Below are 8,674 nucleotides of genomic sequence, written 5' to 3' on the forward strand. Positions count from 1 at the left end.
GCCTTGTGTTTTTGTAGCTTGGTGAGAGTCTGGGGTGGAGTTGTCCAGGAACAAACCACAGTTAAGGAAGGCTGCTGGGTTCATACATAACACCATGCTATACTTAAAACAAAGCAGGATTTATAAGTCAACAACAAACCATGGCTTCAGGTGATTATGGTTTATTGGTAAGTCAACAACAAACCATGGCTTCAGGTGATTATGGTTTATTGGTAAGTCAACAACGAACCATGGCTTTAGGTGATTATGGTTTATTGGGAGTAAGCAAACCAAAGTTAATACACCGAGCAGGGTTCACACATAGCAGTAAGCTATTGTTCAGTAAACAATAGTCCGATAAACCATGGTTTAGTGTTACATGCAAATTCCTAGCAACCGTTGTCTTTGTTTTTCTGCTGATAGACCATGAACCATTATTATTATTATTTGACATCTTTGAATTTGACATCTTTGAGAATTTGACATCTTTGGGGCCGCCGCCACCTGAGCCTCTGGGGGGCAGGTACTAGACAGAGGGCTTCCTCTGCCAATCTTAGCAACAAAGTGGGCATATAGATGGTATTTTGGATATTTGGGACCCAAGTTATTTAGGATTTTAAACACTAATGTAAGCACCTTGAATTGGGCCCAGAAATGAATGGCAACCAATTGAACTCTTTTTAAAGCAGTGGTTATATGAGGTCTAAAGGGAACCCTACCCCAAAATCTGGCTGCCACATTTTGGACCAATTGCAGTTTCTGAGTCATCTTCAAGGGCAACTCCACATCAAGCTTTAAGATCTGACGCAACTGAGTTCCAATTGCAAAATGGGAGCAAAGAACTAAGGAGGAAGAGTAGCACATGGCAGAGCTACTCAGAAAGAATAACAACTTTGCAAGGGGAAAAAATCAATAAGATTCAGATGGTGCTGGTGTTAGTTGTTTTGTGATACAAATAGAGAAGTTGAGAAACCCATCGTGGTTTCTGTTTTCAGGATGGAGCACAGACACAGAGGGGGAAATGGAGACATCAGAAACTACGAAATCTGCCCAGAGAATCTAGCAGCCTCTCAGCAGACCCGAACATGAAGCACTGGCCAGACTAGAAGCTTAGTTATAATGCAGACCTTGCTGTGATCCTACACTCTCTTAGCTGGGAGTAAGCCCCATTAAACTCAAATGGGGCTTCTCATGTGAACATGTGTAAAACTCTCAGGTGAACATGCGTAAGACTTCACTGAAAATGGTCAAGGAGTCTTAAAATGTAGGGACAATGTACCATCCTTCTCCTTGTCCCAGGCTCGCTTAAAATATAACTTTTGTCAGAGGAAAATTGGTTCCCTGAATTAAATCAGGGTTGGGGACCAGGGATAGAACTACATAATACAAAGTACAGTGGTACCTCAGGTTACATACGCTTTTGGTCACAGACTCCGCTAACCCAGAAATAGTACCTCGGGTTAGGAACTTTGCTTCAGGATGAGAGCAGAAATCGTGCTCCGGCAGCAGTGGGAGGCCCCATTAGCTAAAGTGGTGCTTCAGGTTAAGAACAGTTTCAGGTTAAGAACGGACCTCCAGAACGAATTAAGTACTTAACCTGAGGTACCACTGTACACCCAACACACATCACTCCTCAGCCCCAGCCCAATAATCCTGGAAACTGTGGTTTGATAAGGATTTGAGGGATCATAGCTCTGTGAGGGCTCTCTGATTCAGGTCTGGTTTAAAGATAAGGTAAAGGTAAAGGTACCCCTGCCCGTACGGGCCAGTCTTGACAGACTCTAGGGTTGTGCGCCCATCTCACTTAAGAGGCCAGGGGCCAGCGCTGTCCGGAGACACTTCCGGGTCACGTGGCCAGCGTGACAAAGCTGCATCTGGCGAGCCAGCGCAGCACACGGAAACGCCGTTTACCTTCCCGCCAGTAAGCGGTCCCTATTTATCTACTTGCACCTGGGGGTGCTTTCGAACTGCTAGGTTGGCAGGCGCTGGGACCGAGCAACGGGAGCGCACCCCGCCGCGGGGATTCGAACCGCCGACCTTTCGATCGGCAAGCCCTAGGCGCTGAGGCTTTTACCCACAGCGCCACCCGCGTCCCTTTGGTTTAAAGATAAGCACGCATAAAAATGGAGAGCAGGAGGGGGAGCCTTGAATTCGCCCCTTAAGAGTCAGGATCACCTAGTCAGAAGTTGGAGAGGATCATCATGCAAGTCGTTTCGCACCAGCCTCTATTATGGTTGAGATTGTTTTGTATTTCTCTTTACATGATAGCCATTGTTTCCAAATCTGCATATGTGCACATACATTTCCATATGCAAATTGGTGGGATCTTTCACCCTCTTTAAAAAGTGATTATTATTTTTTGCAATGCGTAACTAGTCACTCAGCTAGTAGCTGGCTGGCTCAAGGTCGCCCACTGAGATTCACAGCTGAGTGGAGATTTGAACACAGATCTCCCAAGGTCCCAGTCTGGCACTGTAACCCCTACCAAAGGAACAAGCTACTCCAATGAAGCCATACCACATCTTTGCTGAAATGTCAAATCATTATGACAGAGAAGTTACGTTTTCACATGTAGAGCGCTGACTGCATTTTCCTTGCCACACAGTGCCTCGCTCGCTCCTAAAATGTGACAACTTCATGATTTATTTATTTTTAAACTGTGCTGGAGCCTAGCAGAGTTGCGAAAGTTAGCATGGCATTAGACCAGGCTCTATATCTGGGATGGGGAAGCTGTGGCCCTTCAGATGTTGCTAAACTACAACGCCCATCATCCCTCAGCCTTGACCATGCTGGCTGTGGCTGGTGAAAGTTGTAGCACAGCAACAACCACATGTTCCCCTTGTTCCTTCCAAAATGACCCAGCTATATCTAATGCAGCGTTGTTGCTTTTCTAGTTTTGTTGCAGCCTGCTTTTGAATTATGTGCTGGAGGAGACTCTTGAGAGTCCCATGGACTGCAAGAAGATCAAACCTATCCATTCTGAAGGAAATCAGCCCTGAGTGTTCACTGGAAGGACAGATCCTGAAGCTGAGACTCCAATGCTTAGGCCACCTCATGAGAAGAGAAGACTCCCTGGAAAAGACCCTGATGATGGGAAAGATGGAGGGCACGACAGAGGACGAGATGGTTGGATAGTGTTCTCGAAGCTACCAGCATGAGTTTGACCAAACTGCGGGAGGCAGTGGAAGACAGAAGTGCCTGGCGTGCTCTGGTCCATGGGGTCACGAAGAGTCAGACACGACTAAACGACTAAACAACAACAACATATCTAATGCAGCATTGTTGCTTTTCTAGTTTTGTTGCAGCCGTTTGAGGTTTCAGGCTGCGGGCCACATGCCTCTGTGTCTCATTCTGCAGCACTTTCTAGAGCAAACAGCAGCCTAAAGAGAAGACAGCAAGGAGCTAGAAACTTGGCTGTTGGTTTCACTTAACTTCCTTGCGGGGGGTATTTTCAGTTTTAAGATGAGTATGTTTCTTTTTCAAAATAACATGTAATCGGAAGCAAAAACGTGCCTTTCCTAATGACACAGGGCTCTGGTGGTGCAAAACCGATACAAAGTTCAAGATTTGTATTAGGTAGAATACTAAAGTGAAGGAGTCACTGGGACGGGAATCCCCCAGGTCATTTCAGCGAAAATGAATATCCAGAAGCAATCTGGAAGCCAAGAAAGGTGGCCTAAAACCAGCATAATTTAGGCCACATCTACACCTTATGTTTAAAGCACTCTTATACCACTTGAAGGGACATGGGTGTTGCTGTGGGTTAAACCACAGAGCCTAGGACTTGCCGATCAGAAGGTCAGCAGTTCGAATCCCCATGACGGGGTGAGCTCCCATTGCTCGGTCTCTGCTCCTGCCAACCTAGCAGTTTGAAAGCACTTCAAAGTGCAAGTAGATAAATAGGTACCACTCCAGCGGGAAGGTATACGGCATTTCTGTGTGCTGCTCTGGTTCACCAGAAGCGGCTTAGTCATGCTGACCACATGACCCGGAAGCTGTACGCCGGCTCCCTCGGCCAATAAAGCGAGATGAGCACCGCAACCCCAGAGTCGGTCACGACTAGACCTAATGATCAGGGGTCCCTTTACCTTTTATACCACTTTAAACAGTCATGGCTTCCCTCAAAGAATCCTGGGAGCTGTAGTTTTGTTCGGGGAGTTGTTAGGAGGCCCCCAGTTCCCTCACAGAGCTACAATTTACAGAGTGGTTTTGTGGGAGGGAAGTATATAGCTCACCGATGTGTGGAGTAATTGATAAAAGAGTTGGCTGGATCCCTAGACTAAAAGCATGGAGCTAAGACAGGCCCCAGCAGAGTTTAAAAGTCACAAAAGCAAGCAGCAGTATAGCGTAGGGCTGTAGCTCCTCCAGGGCAACAGGGCAACTCCTAACAACTCTCAGCACCCTTAACTACAGCTCCCAGAATTCTTTAGGGGAAGCCATGGCTGTTTAAAGGGGTATCATAATGCTTTAAAAGCATGGTATGAATGTGGCTATGATCCCTCCTGCCAGCCCCAGACGACAATCTGAGGAAGGGTAATTGCTCAGGTGCGGATCATCTGCAGAAGTTCCCAGGTTTGATCCCCGGGATCACCAGATAGGGTTGAGAAAGACCACTGTCTGAAACCCTGGAGAACCACTGCCAGTCCGCAAGGACAGTACTGAGCTAGGTGGACCAATGACCAGACTTGGCCTAAGGCATCTTCCGATGGTCCTATAATCTGGGCTTGGCATTCTTGGCCAATTTCATTTCCCAGACTGTCCCCGTGGGCAGCTGCTGCAATAGAGAGTGTAGGAGTGCATCGTTGCTGCAATGTTGGCTCCTATCAGGACTGCAGCCCAGCCCCCTGTCCCCAGCCTCTTCAGTGAATGGGCACGCCACCCCCACCCCCCACCCGGATCTCAGCCAGGATTGTTTCCATGAGAGTCACCCTCCGCTTCCTTCCCCTTCTCTCTAGCTCCATCGCATCGCAGCCTCTGCTGTCGTGATGGCACGAACCACATTAAACGAGTCCTCTGGTTTCTTTGTGGTGACAAGTGTAATATCTATTAGCAGCAGTAGCTGTGGCTCGTTTTATCATATTTCCCAGCCCTGAGTCACTGTGACTGTTGAGTGGCTTAACCCTGTACGTACCAAGTCCTGGAGGTGTCTACAAGAAAGGAAAGGAGCAGGAAGGAGGAAGGCCAGGGGCAACATCATGGAGAAGCATCTGTGAGTGGGTTCCATGCCTTGCCAGTTCAAAGGAGGCTCACAACTACTTTGAGACACATGTAAGATGCATTTGATCAATTTCATCTGTTTCTGTGCCATAAACCAGAGCTCTTCTTCTTCTTTGGCGATGACTCGAAGCCAAGTAAGATTGTCTTCCACAAACACGGTTTTAACAATGAGTCCGGAAGTGACTGTGGAGGCCAATTATGGATCCACACGTCCTTCCACAGTGGGGACATACCGTATTTTCCGCTCTATAAGACGCACCAGACCATAAGATGCACCTAGTTTTTGGAAGAGAGAAACAAGAAAAAAAATATTCTTAATCCCAGATGCCAAGACAGCAAGCAGGATCACTGTGCAGAGATCCCGCTAGTTGTCCTGGCTTATGGGATAGCCATGCACAGCCTCTCCCGGGCAGCAGGATGAAGTCTCCCCTTGCCCGGGAGTGCTGCGCTCCCTTTAAAGAGTGCACAGAGTGTGTATGCGGCTCTTTAAAGGGAGCGCTGAGCAGAGCCTCCCGCCTGCATTCGCTCCATAAGATGCACACACATTTCCCCTTACTTTTTAGGAGGGGGAAAGTGTGTCTTATAGAGCGAAAAATACGGTAGGTTTCTGCAGCCCTACAAATGTTGTCAGGCTCCAACTCTCATCAGTTTCAGGCAGCATGGCCAAAGGTCAGGGATGATGGGAGTTATAATCCTGAACCTCTGGAGGTCTGCAGGTTATCCATCCCTGCTATAAATCTCAAGACAAAGTGATTGGCGCCAACTTGGATGTATTCAAAATAAGTTTAGGCCAACTCATGGAGGATCATGCTATCAATGGCTTCTAGCCATGATAGCCTCGTCCTTCCTCCATGGCCAAGATGCAATGTGTATTCCTTCTCTACCTCAATAAAGATGGATTCCTTACTCTCAGATAAGAGCCTCTGTTCTCATGGTCTAGGCAGAAGCCGGGGCAAGTGGGATGGTGGCAGAGGCTCTCTCAAGAGGACAAGGGTCCCACTGAGAGCAACTTGCCCAAAGAACCTGCAACACCGGCAGCTAGCTCTGTGTGCAAGGGTTTCCTTCTGCATTTTTCAACAGTCCACGTTTGTTTTCAATAGCTTGTCCTTGAGGCTCTGCTTATATCACAGGGATGAGCAACTTGGTGCCCTCCAATTCCCATCAGCCTCAGCCAGCATGGCCAATGGTCAGGGATGATAGAAACTGTAGTCTGCCACATTAGCTAGCACTGTTGTGAGGATGTCACAGTTCCCCAGTACTCAAACCATAATATTTTGCTCTTGGAATACGCGGCTCTTCTCTCAAGGTTCCACACTTGTTGCTGTTGTGATTGCGCACGTGAAACGTGGTTCCTCTGGTGTCACAAACACCCTGTCTCATTAGCAAATCAGCCCACCTGCCACTCACATTTCGATGATGTGAGCTCCACCTTTCCTGTGATGGAACACACTATCTTACAGAGATATTGTCTGAACAGAACTTTTTGTTCTATTTTTTTTAAATGCCGTCTGCTCTGTCCTCCTCAGTCTAAAGACAGGACCCTCCTCCTCCCTGATAAAACTCACACAGCCTACACCACAAACGTGCCACAAGCACCGTGATATCACTGCTGTGTAGGCAAGTGTCAGTGTCTAGATAATAAGGTTGTTGTACTGAAAGGCAAATTTCCACTTCCCACATTTCAAAAACGAATGTGGCCAGAAGTTCTGCGAATGGTGATGTTGTCAGCTGTGAGGCAGAGCTAGCCTAGGTCCCAGCTTCATCTCAAAGGCTTCCCTGTCTTCATTTAATTCCTTTTATTTCAAAGTGGTAGACTGGCAGAAGAAGGAGAACAATTTTGCTTTTAGGATGACCATTAGGATGACCAGAAGCCAAAGAGGACAGGGCTCCTACACTTTTGACTGGTATGTAAAATAAATAATTCAGCAAACATTCCCACTTGTATACAACTACTAAAGGGCAGGAGCTCTGCCCACCCCAGAGATCATGTAAGTTTCCAAAGGGAGTCTCAGGCGTCCCTATAGTATGATGCAACAATAATTAGTTCATCCTCATATTTCACATTTCATATTTTGATATGTTGATTTACACACATGTACACACACAAAGTTTAAGAGCTTAGGAATCTGCCTTGGAGCAATTCAATTCAATTCAATTCAATTTCCTTTATTCGACCGATAGTCAGAAATAAAACATTACACAATAATTATAAACTATAACATCATAGGGGTACATAAATAAAGTAGGGCCACAGTACTAGACCTCTCACAGATAACCCACATCAAAGCATTCAGTTATACGTTTCCGACACTTGAGTGCCAGGAAAAGAAATTTAGCCACTGACAAAGTTGTTTTCCCAGAAGACTTATTTAGCAGATATGCTGTCTGCTTTCCTCTTTGTTGGGAACTGAGCTGGGGTAAGTATGGAGTTATAAGATACTGTCTTAAATCGTTGTAGAAGGGACAGCTCAGTAAAATGTGCTCTGTGGATTCTACCTCACCCAATGCACAGTGGCATAGTCTCTGGTCATATGGGACTCCTCCATATCTTCCCTTCAGAACCGCCGAGTCAAGAACATTCAGCCTAGCCGCAGTAAATAGTCTGCGGTATTCCACGTAGTGGATATCCGCCAGGTAGCGAGCTGGAGCAGCCCGATACAACTGCTCCCCCAGAAACAACCCAGGTTTCACACGGGCTATGTCCTCCTGTCTGGCAATATCCCTTAATCTTTGAGCGATCACCGCCTTTGCGTGGCTATACGTCATGGACTCTATATAAAGGGAGGACAACCCGCACTTCTGCAAGCCTTGGAGCAATTCCTTCCATTGGTCCATCCAGCTGTTTTAATCTCTTTTGAGTTTACTGCTAATTTAAATTGTCTTTAAGTGTTTAAACTACTTGTTTTTGCCCATTTTATTGCTCATTTTAATTCATTGCAATCCGCTTAAGGTTTTATTGCAATCAAGCCTTATATAAATTTTGATAAATGGATAAATAGCTCCATATTGTCAACACTGATTGGCAGCGACTCTCTGGGGTTTCATGCAGAAGTCTTTGTCCCGCTCAACTTGGAGATGCCTGGGATTGAATCTGGGACTTTGCTGTAAACCAGTAACAGGACTCTTAGGTAGCACACAGCTTAATAAAAAGCACGAAAATGAAAACAAAACTACACTTGGAAACAGCAGCCCCAAAAAACCCAACAATACTAAAATAATCCAGCAAAGCTATGAAACAAAACAAAAACCGTTATCTGCCCACATCCTCAAGCCATTGCAGGGTTTCAGTACTGAGGGTCCCCCAAATATACTGAAACCGATGCTCAAATCTTCACCTCCAAATGGAGGTGGAAAATTGGGGCAGCCATTTTGGTAAGCCCCATCATAAAAGATGCTGGAATGAAAAGTTTTCACAAAGTGACAAAACGACGTTGTTTTTGGTAGCGGGTGCACTTCTCTGGGGAGGGCATTCCAAATT

The sequence above is a fragment of the Podarcis muralis genome, chromosome 7, assembly GCF_964188315.1.
Source record: "Podarcis muralis chromosome 7, rPodMur119.hap1.1, whole genome shotgun sequence".
Classification (NCBI taxonomy): domain Eukaryota; kingdom Metazoa; phylum Chordata; class Lepidosauria; order Squamata; family Lacertidae; genus Podarcis; species Podarcis muralis.